Below are 7,993 nucleotides of genomic sequence, written 5' to 3'. Positions count from 1 at the left end.
AATGTCTACACTTTCGGTGTCAACTGTCACCCACAGATTCTTGCACCCTCTCCTATTCAAACACCTCAACCTTCATCCTGGCTGCTAATAAACAACAACCTTAAACCTTAAACCTTAAACCTTAGCTTGTTTACCCGACACACAAACACCACTATAACAAAACCTGTTCTCTAATTTCCATTCACATATGTACATGGCGACAAATAGAGTCCATGAAAAATCGGATCACCACGTAAAAGAAGAGGAAGATGAAGAGGAAGCATTGTCGCTTTGCGATCTTCCGGTAACTTTGATCCATCACAAGGTTCAGCAAGACCAACCAAGACCGGACCCTTTCTTAATTAGGGAAAGGAGGGAAGAACCAGAAGACAACTTCAATTTCAATTCACATGGCGATTCCTTCTCCAAAGAGCCAGAAATGTGCGCTGCAGACGAAGTCTTCTTTCAAGGCCAGATCCTCCCGCTGCACCCAAAAACCAAACCATCCTCCAAAATCGACGACGGTAATGACAATATAAATCAATTCAAATCCACGCCTTGCGAATCAAGGTCCGAGTCCATGCACCATGGTTCGCTAGGCGAGTTTTGCAGCAGCAACAGCAGCAGCAGAAGCAGCAGCCTGAGAAGCCAGAACTCATCAAGCAGCAGTAGCTCCACCACCACCAAAACCAAATCCAAACCCAAAATTCGAAACCAATTCCACACAATTCCAAGTCCTAAACCCCAATTAAGACAGTCGAGTTCCCTTCCAAGAAATTCAGTTAGTTCTCAAGGTCGCAAATCGTCGTCAGCATGGGAGTTTTTCCGTTTAGGCGTGTTCCCTGCACCGGAGCTAGGACTCCATGACATAAAGACCCGAAACAATAACGGTAACAGAAATTCCGTTAGTCGCAATAGCAGTAGCGGTAGTAGCAACAACCGTAGCCCTTCCTTGAACGCTACAACAAAAAGCAATACTAATAATCATGTGATGAAACAGTTTGTTGGCAAAGGCGGTGGTATATTCAGTGGTTGCAGTTGTTCCGTGGAAACCGTTGCGCGATTCAACACGCGCAAAGGCGGTGCTGGTGGGGTTGGTGGTAATAATAATAAGAATAAGAATAAGAATAAAGGATCCAACAAACAAGAAAGTGAAACGCACGCCGCGAAAGAAAAGGTGTTGGCCGAGTTGAAAAACAAAAAGAAGATGGAGAACAGGGAAAAGAAGCAGCAATTGAAGACAGTGGTGATGTCACGTCGTCGTCTTAGAACGTTTGAATGGCTAAAGGAGCTATATGCAATAAGCAATGATAATAGTGTTGAGGAGAGGGCTTTGTTATCATCATCATCATCGAATTAATTGATCATGCCATATCATGAATGTTAATGCTTTGGGGCGTGCTCGATCGCATGCTTTTAGTTTAATCTTTTAGATTAGATTAGATTAGGTTAGATTATTAGATTATGAGTTTGTGGATGTAGCTTTTGCTTCCCTTTATTTTGAATTGAATTTATAATATTGTAGTGCAGGCTCTGTAATCTATATTTCTTACTTTCTCGTGAGAAAGAGGCAGTCATCAAAATAAAGTAATTAATTTCTAATTCAAATACTAATAGCAGAGACTAAAAATTTAATTTCCAACTCAAATACTAATAGCAGAAACTAAAACAAAAAATTGTTAGCGTATGCACAAAAATATGGGAATGAATTGAATGGGCAAGGTTCTTCTTGCATGATTTTATTTTTAATGAAATTTCAGTTGAGATAACATTGTTTGTCTATACTCTGAAAATAGTATTAGTTCGAATGTACGATTATTTAATAATAGAAGATACATATACTTAGCTTGCAAAAGAATATGTGGGCATAAAGTAATGATTGATTATAGTTGGATTAACTGAGATTTGTGGCCATGATGGAGTCTAAGATGATAATTGATAAGTGCCAAAAATAAGAGGTGAAATATGTGTTGGTGCTTATGGTTGTCATGATTAAAGTGTGAAGTTCTATGCTTTATGGTTGGCTGGGTGGAGAATAGTGGGAATAGGATTCGGGGAACGACTGCACAAAGTCACGCGAGCAACGGTGGCTGGGAAAGCCGTAAAAAGATAAATAAAAAAAATAAAAAAAGTTTTTAATTAATTCTTGGATTCTTGTCTTTTTCTCGTTTTGTACCAGTGTAAAAGTTTGAGTCTTCTCGGTGTGTCTCTATGGTCCTTTCCTTTCCTTCCCTTTTTTTTTTCATCTCTTTAAAAGTTTTGAACCACATCAAAATATGATACTTTTTCACCTTATCAAACGTAACTTTGAAAAGAAAAACATCCCGCGCGAGTAGCGGAGCTTGAAACAAAATTTTGGGATGCCAGACAGAAGATAATTGTTAAGATACTTTTGATATGAACTCCATTTAAAGATAAGCTCGTCTAACCTTATTTCTCTGATTTGGGTGATATTGCCAAATTTAAAACCGTTTTCTAGGGTCTTGTTCCAAAAAATTAAGGTCAAACTCATCAGATGCAACTCTTTGAATTTTTAGAGGTTGTATCTCACTTTTTTTGTGATTCATTAAAGTAGAAAAACTATCTACAGGTGTTGTAAAAGTTATATGTTCTCCTTCTTAAATATTAGCATTCCTCTTAAAAATGCATCAATTCTTTGATTTTTCATAATTATTTTATATAAAATTTTGAATATATATCCTGTAAAATATGTAAAAAAGAAGTTAGAATGACAAATATTAAAATTTATAATATTTATTGAATTTTTTTTTATCAATTTATACAAATACAAAAAAAATACTTATTGAATATTCTAATATTTTTTATGATATAAAAAATTAAATTAGATAAATATTAAAATGTAAAATATAAAATAATACTAAATTACATAAATAAAAAATACCTAATTTTTTATATTTGAACTCAAAGGTAGAGAAAGTGTTGCTTATTGAATAGAGAAGAACTATGAAATATGAATACACTTAGTTAAGTCCAAATCTAACATGTTTTGAATATTTAAAACTAAAAATTATTGTGTAATAAAAACAAAAAATGAAGATTGAACTTTGGTATTTTAAGTCATAGCAAAGTATTTGAACCAATTAAACTAATTTTTTATTTTTTAAAAAAATATTACTAATTTTTTTACCAAAAATTTGGAGAGCATGACCCCTTGTCTTAACTAAGTTCCGCCCCTGCCTTACGCATGAATATATTTGAAATTAGAATTTTAAAAATATTATATGTACATAAAAAATTTAACAGTTATATTAGTGTATACTAATTTTAATCATTAATTTTAGCTGCAGTATATAAATATGTATATAAATACAAAAATTCAATAATTGAAAAATAAATTTTCCTTACACATGCTATTATTAATTTAGCTGCAACTAGCAACTTTGATGAAAGATACATGGTACATACATATATATATTCTGATGATCTTTTTATTTTTTCTTAATATAAAATTAATAATAATTTTCTTTCTTCTCACTTTTCTTTCAAACCAAACAAAAGAAAATTTTCTCTCTATTTTCTTTCCATCCATTTTCTCTTAATTCAAACAACATACAAATAACTCTACTTTTCTTTCTATTTTCTTTTCTTTCATTTTCTTTCCTCTTATTTTCTTTCCTTCCATTTTCCTTCTTATATCCAAACAAAGCCTTAATTCTAATTGTATATGCAACCAATGTTTGTATTATACTGTTCATGTTCTATTGTCTTAAAAGTTAAAATTGTAAAGAGAACGACATTGATGTAATACTGTCCAAACTTGTATACATTGATTATAATTTAACATCTACGAAACATCAAAATGCATGCTAGATTTTATCATAGGCACATCAATGTCTTTGTAGTATTTAGAATTTTTTTTTGAAAATTGTTTTAAGACTCTGAAAATGTTTAATTGATTGAAACTTGTGACTAATCCAGTGGAGTTAGAGTGTTAATAAATATTTGTTGTTACACTTAATTAGTCAAAGTTTCAAACCAAAAGCATAGCTATAATCTGGTCAAAAGTTTAGGTTCTTTCACAATAAATTTGGATAGAATTTATGTACATGGATTATTTTTGTAGAATTTAACTTGGAAGGTTTACTACTTGAGTCTTTTCTCTTTCTTTTTTCGTTCCTTTTACATTAAGGAAGAAAAAGAGGAGTCATTAAGCAAAGGAGTCTCCCAACATTTTTTAAACTCTACATAGGTTTTTTTTTATTACTTTGTCTTTCCATCTCTATTCTTATTATTCTGAATTTTATTATTAGTAATGATAATATGGTGAATTCTGTGGTGACTTTGTATTTGGTGACTAAGGGTGATTAAGGATGACTTTTGGTTGACCATCGAATAAGCTTTAGACACTTGGATTCTTGGATTAAGTTGGTGAAGGCTTAGTTAAAATGAGTTATCCGTTAAGCACGGTAACTATTTTTTGTTTACTGCCGGAACTTTTTGGAGATTTTGTAAGACCCGGTTAATTAATGGCCAATTAACCCATAAATGAGAATTTATTCTAGAAATCCAAAAAATGTGATTTTTATGGCTAAATATGATAGAGGAGATTGAGACGAGAATTTCGGTACCAATTTTATAGAAATCAGACCAAGATTGGACCGAACAGGTCAAACCGGGCCAACCGAACCCAAAGTGGACCCTTGGCCCAACTAAACTAAACCTAATACACTCATTTCAGCACTCTCTCTCCTCACTACACTCAAGAAACACGCTGAAATGGAGGCCATGGAGGGAAGAACACTCTCTCAAGTTCTTTCTTTCATTTGATTTTCAAACCACCATAACTTTTGATCTAGAGCTCCGATTGCCGCACTGTTTGTGGCCACGCGTTCACCGCGGAGAGCTATACAAAACCCATACAATCAATCTTGAGGTAAGCCACGTTTTTCTATTCAAAATTCCAGCCCTTGTTTTCGAGTTTCATGGGTGAAATGTTGAGATTTTGGGTTCTTTGATGTTATAGGACCCAACTTTCTTGAAGGAGAAGGTTAATCTTGTCTCTTTGGACCTTGGGTGTGGTAAGATTTTCAACCCTAGTGTAATTTATTGTTCTATGATGTTTGGGTATTGAGATGCTGTGTATGGGTATGATGATTGTGGCTTAGATTGTGTATATGCAAATATTGGAGCTTGATTTGTGACTTTGAAAAGCTTGAAAAGGGAGTTTTGTATGATAAAATATGTTCTTGGAGGTGTTGAGACCTTGAGAGCTAGAGGAAAAGTAATTTGGAAGTGCTCCGGTTGAGCTTGGGAAATCGGCTAAGGTATGGTCTCGGTTTTCCGTATCTAATATGTAATGTGGTAGGAAATACTTAGGCTAGAGGCCCTAAGATAGGTATTGAATTGTTGATGTTGTTGAATGGTTGAGATATATGATATGTTCATATATGTGATTATGAATATTGATGCCTTGATTGTGTGATATGTGAGAAATGCATGTGGTGATATATGCTTGATGGATGATTAAGGTTGAATTGATGGGTGGTACCATGTTGATGGTGAGTATGATGTTGATTATGTATAATGATGGTTGATTGGAAATAGTATTATTGGAAATTGGGATGAGGAAGGATGTATGACATGATATTGTGTTTGTCTTTTAGCCATTTGATTGAGAAGTGTTAAAATAGTTAGATGGTGACTTTAGGAATTTTGGTAAAGTATCAATGTGTGAGTTGAGGATGACTTGATACTGATTTTGGTACATTTTGATTGATTTCAAAAAGGGTTGAAATTGGCATGTTTTGGTTGATTTTGAAAAGAGTTGAAAATGGCTTGTTTTGAAAATGGCACTTTATGGTTTTCTATGAAAACATGATTTTTGGGCATATTTAGACGAGACATAACTTGGACTACGGATCTCCGTTTTGCACCAAACTTGTTTATAAATGAAATTGGATCCGGGATGTCCATGCCGTTGAAAGAACGGGCGGAAAATGATTTAAAATGAGAAAGTTATGTCCGTCGGAAGATTAGGGGTTGAATCTGTGAATTCTGCAGCTTTTAACTTAGAAAATTTTTAGCAGAATGACCCTCCGCGCGTAGGCGCACTTGGCGCGTACGCGCCGTTCTTCAAGAAGGCACCATCCACGCTTGCGCGTGGTGTGTGCGGGCGCGTCGATGCGCTCCACTAAATGCCCAGCTATTTTTCCGAGAGATGTGCCAAAGTTGTGCCAGTTTTGTGCCTGGGGCACAAATGTACCCACGCGTACGCACGACTGACGCGTACGGGTCGTTTGGCTATTTTTCAATCCGCGCGTTCGTGCGTATGACGCTTGCGCGTCAATGAGTTTTGTGGCCATCCACGCGTGCGCGTGGAGTGCGCATACGCGTGGCCCTGTTTTCATCCCAAAGTTGATTTTTGTGTTTTAAAAGCCAAATTTCATACTTCTAAGCCTCCGATCTCACCACTTATGTCTTAAATCATTATGATATGGCTAACAATGAGACAAGGAGCTAGTGAGTGTGGTAACTTGCGAGTAAAGCAAGGGAAAAATGAGTGATCAATGAGGATCAAAGATGATTATGTGAAATGCGGAGGATGGCGGTGGAAGTGCTTGTTATGCCATGGGCCGAAGGGCCGTAATTGTTAATGAATTGGCTGGTTATGGATTTAACCGTGAGCCGGATGACTGGATTATTGCCGTGTTACGGCAGAGCCATGATTATGGCTAAGTATAAATGCATATATGCTGTTGAATGAATTGTGAATGTTTACACTTCCACTATAGGAGATGAGAGTTTCCCTGGGAGGAAGCAGTGGCTAGCCACCACGTGCTCCAGGTTGAGACTCGAAGCTCTTTTGACCCTATATCGTCAGGGTGGCCGGGCACTGTGAAAGCTCCGGATGAGCTCACCCCCATAAATATTCACCAGTGAAGGTGATGGATATGGATCATGATTATGATCAAATTTATATTGAGTATAACTCGAGTTGGGGAGACACGACAGAGGGACAGTCCAATGGTTAGCTACCAGGACTTGTCGGGTTGGCTCTATAACCGACAGACGATATCATCAGCCATTAGGGACAGGCATTCATCGTATGCATACTATGTGAATTGTTTGAGATTGCCTATTTGACTGAATATTACTTGCTATCTGTCTAAATACCTTATTTATTCCTATTTGTATATCTCTTGTTTGATATAACTGTGTTTGCTATATTATACTCCTGCTGGTGGTTGGGAGGTCTGAAGAAATTGGAAAGGGAAGTATTAGTTAGACTGAAGGATCTTTAGTCAGATGCCCTTTATGGTTTAGCTTGTTTATAAGCTTTGATTTTATCTAGAGGAAGTTCTAGGATTGCCTTCGGCTTTCCTCTATTATTACATGTTATATATGGGGAACTATTACCATGCTGGGAACCTCTGGTTCTCACCCATGCGAATTTTGTGGTTTTCAGATGCAGGATGTGAGGTTTCTCGCTGAAGCATGCTAGAGACTTCTGGATTAGCGAAGATCCTTTGTTCTCGGGACTCTGTTTTGGTTTATATATCTTGTTTAGATACTTTTATCTCCATTGAATAATACAAACTGTGATGATTCCTCTTAGAGGGAATTTTGGAGACTAGGTTCTCTGTTTTTGTGTTCCTTTGGGTTTCCTTTGGGGTTTCTTTATTTTATTATATGTATATATTCCTATGCTCGGATCGGTTATCTTTGCATCCGGATTTGAGTTTTGATATTCCTGTTTTTGACACTCTTTTGTATATGGTTATCTTCGCATCCGGATTTGAGTTTTGATATTCCTGTTTTTGACACTCTTTTGTATATATATAATCTCGCGTTGGTTTATCCTTGTTCGTTACGTTATCGATCGGAGTGTTGCGCTTTCGAGCTACGGTTTTTGTTTACCCCTTTTTCTACAAAGGCTCCTAGTTATAATCAATTATTCATACTACTATACGTACTAAATTTTTGTTTTAGAGGTCGTAATACCTTGCCATCTCTGAATTATGACTTAAGCATAAGACTCTGTATAGTAGGGTGT

The sequence above is a fragment of the Arachis ipaensis genome, chromosome B01, assembly GCF_000816755.2.
Source record: "Arachis ipaensis cultivar K30076 chromosome B01, Araip1.1, whole genome shotgun sequence".
NCBI lineage: Eukaryota > Viridiplantae > Streptophyta > Magnoliopsida > Fabales > Fabaceae > Arachis > Arachis ipaensis.
Note: the sequence above shows the minus strand (reverse complement) of the source record.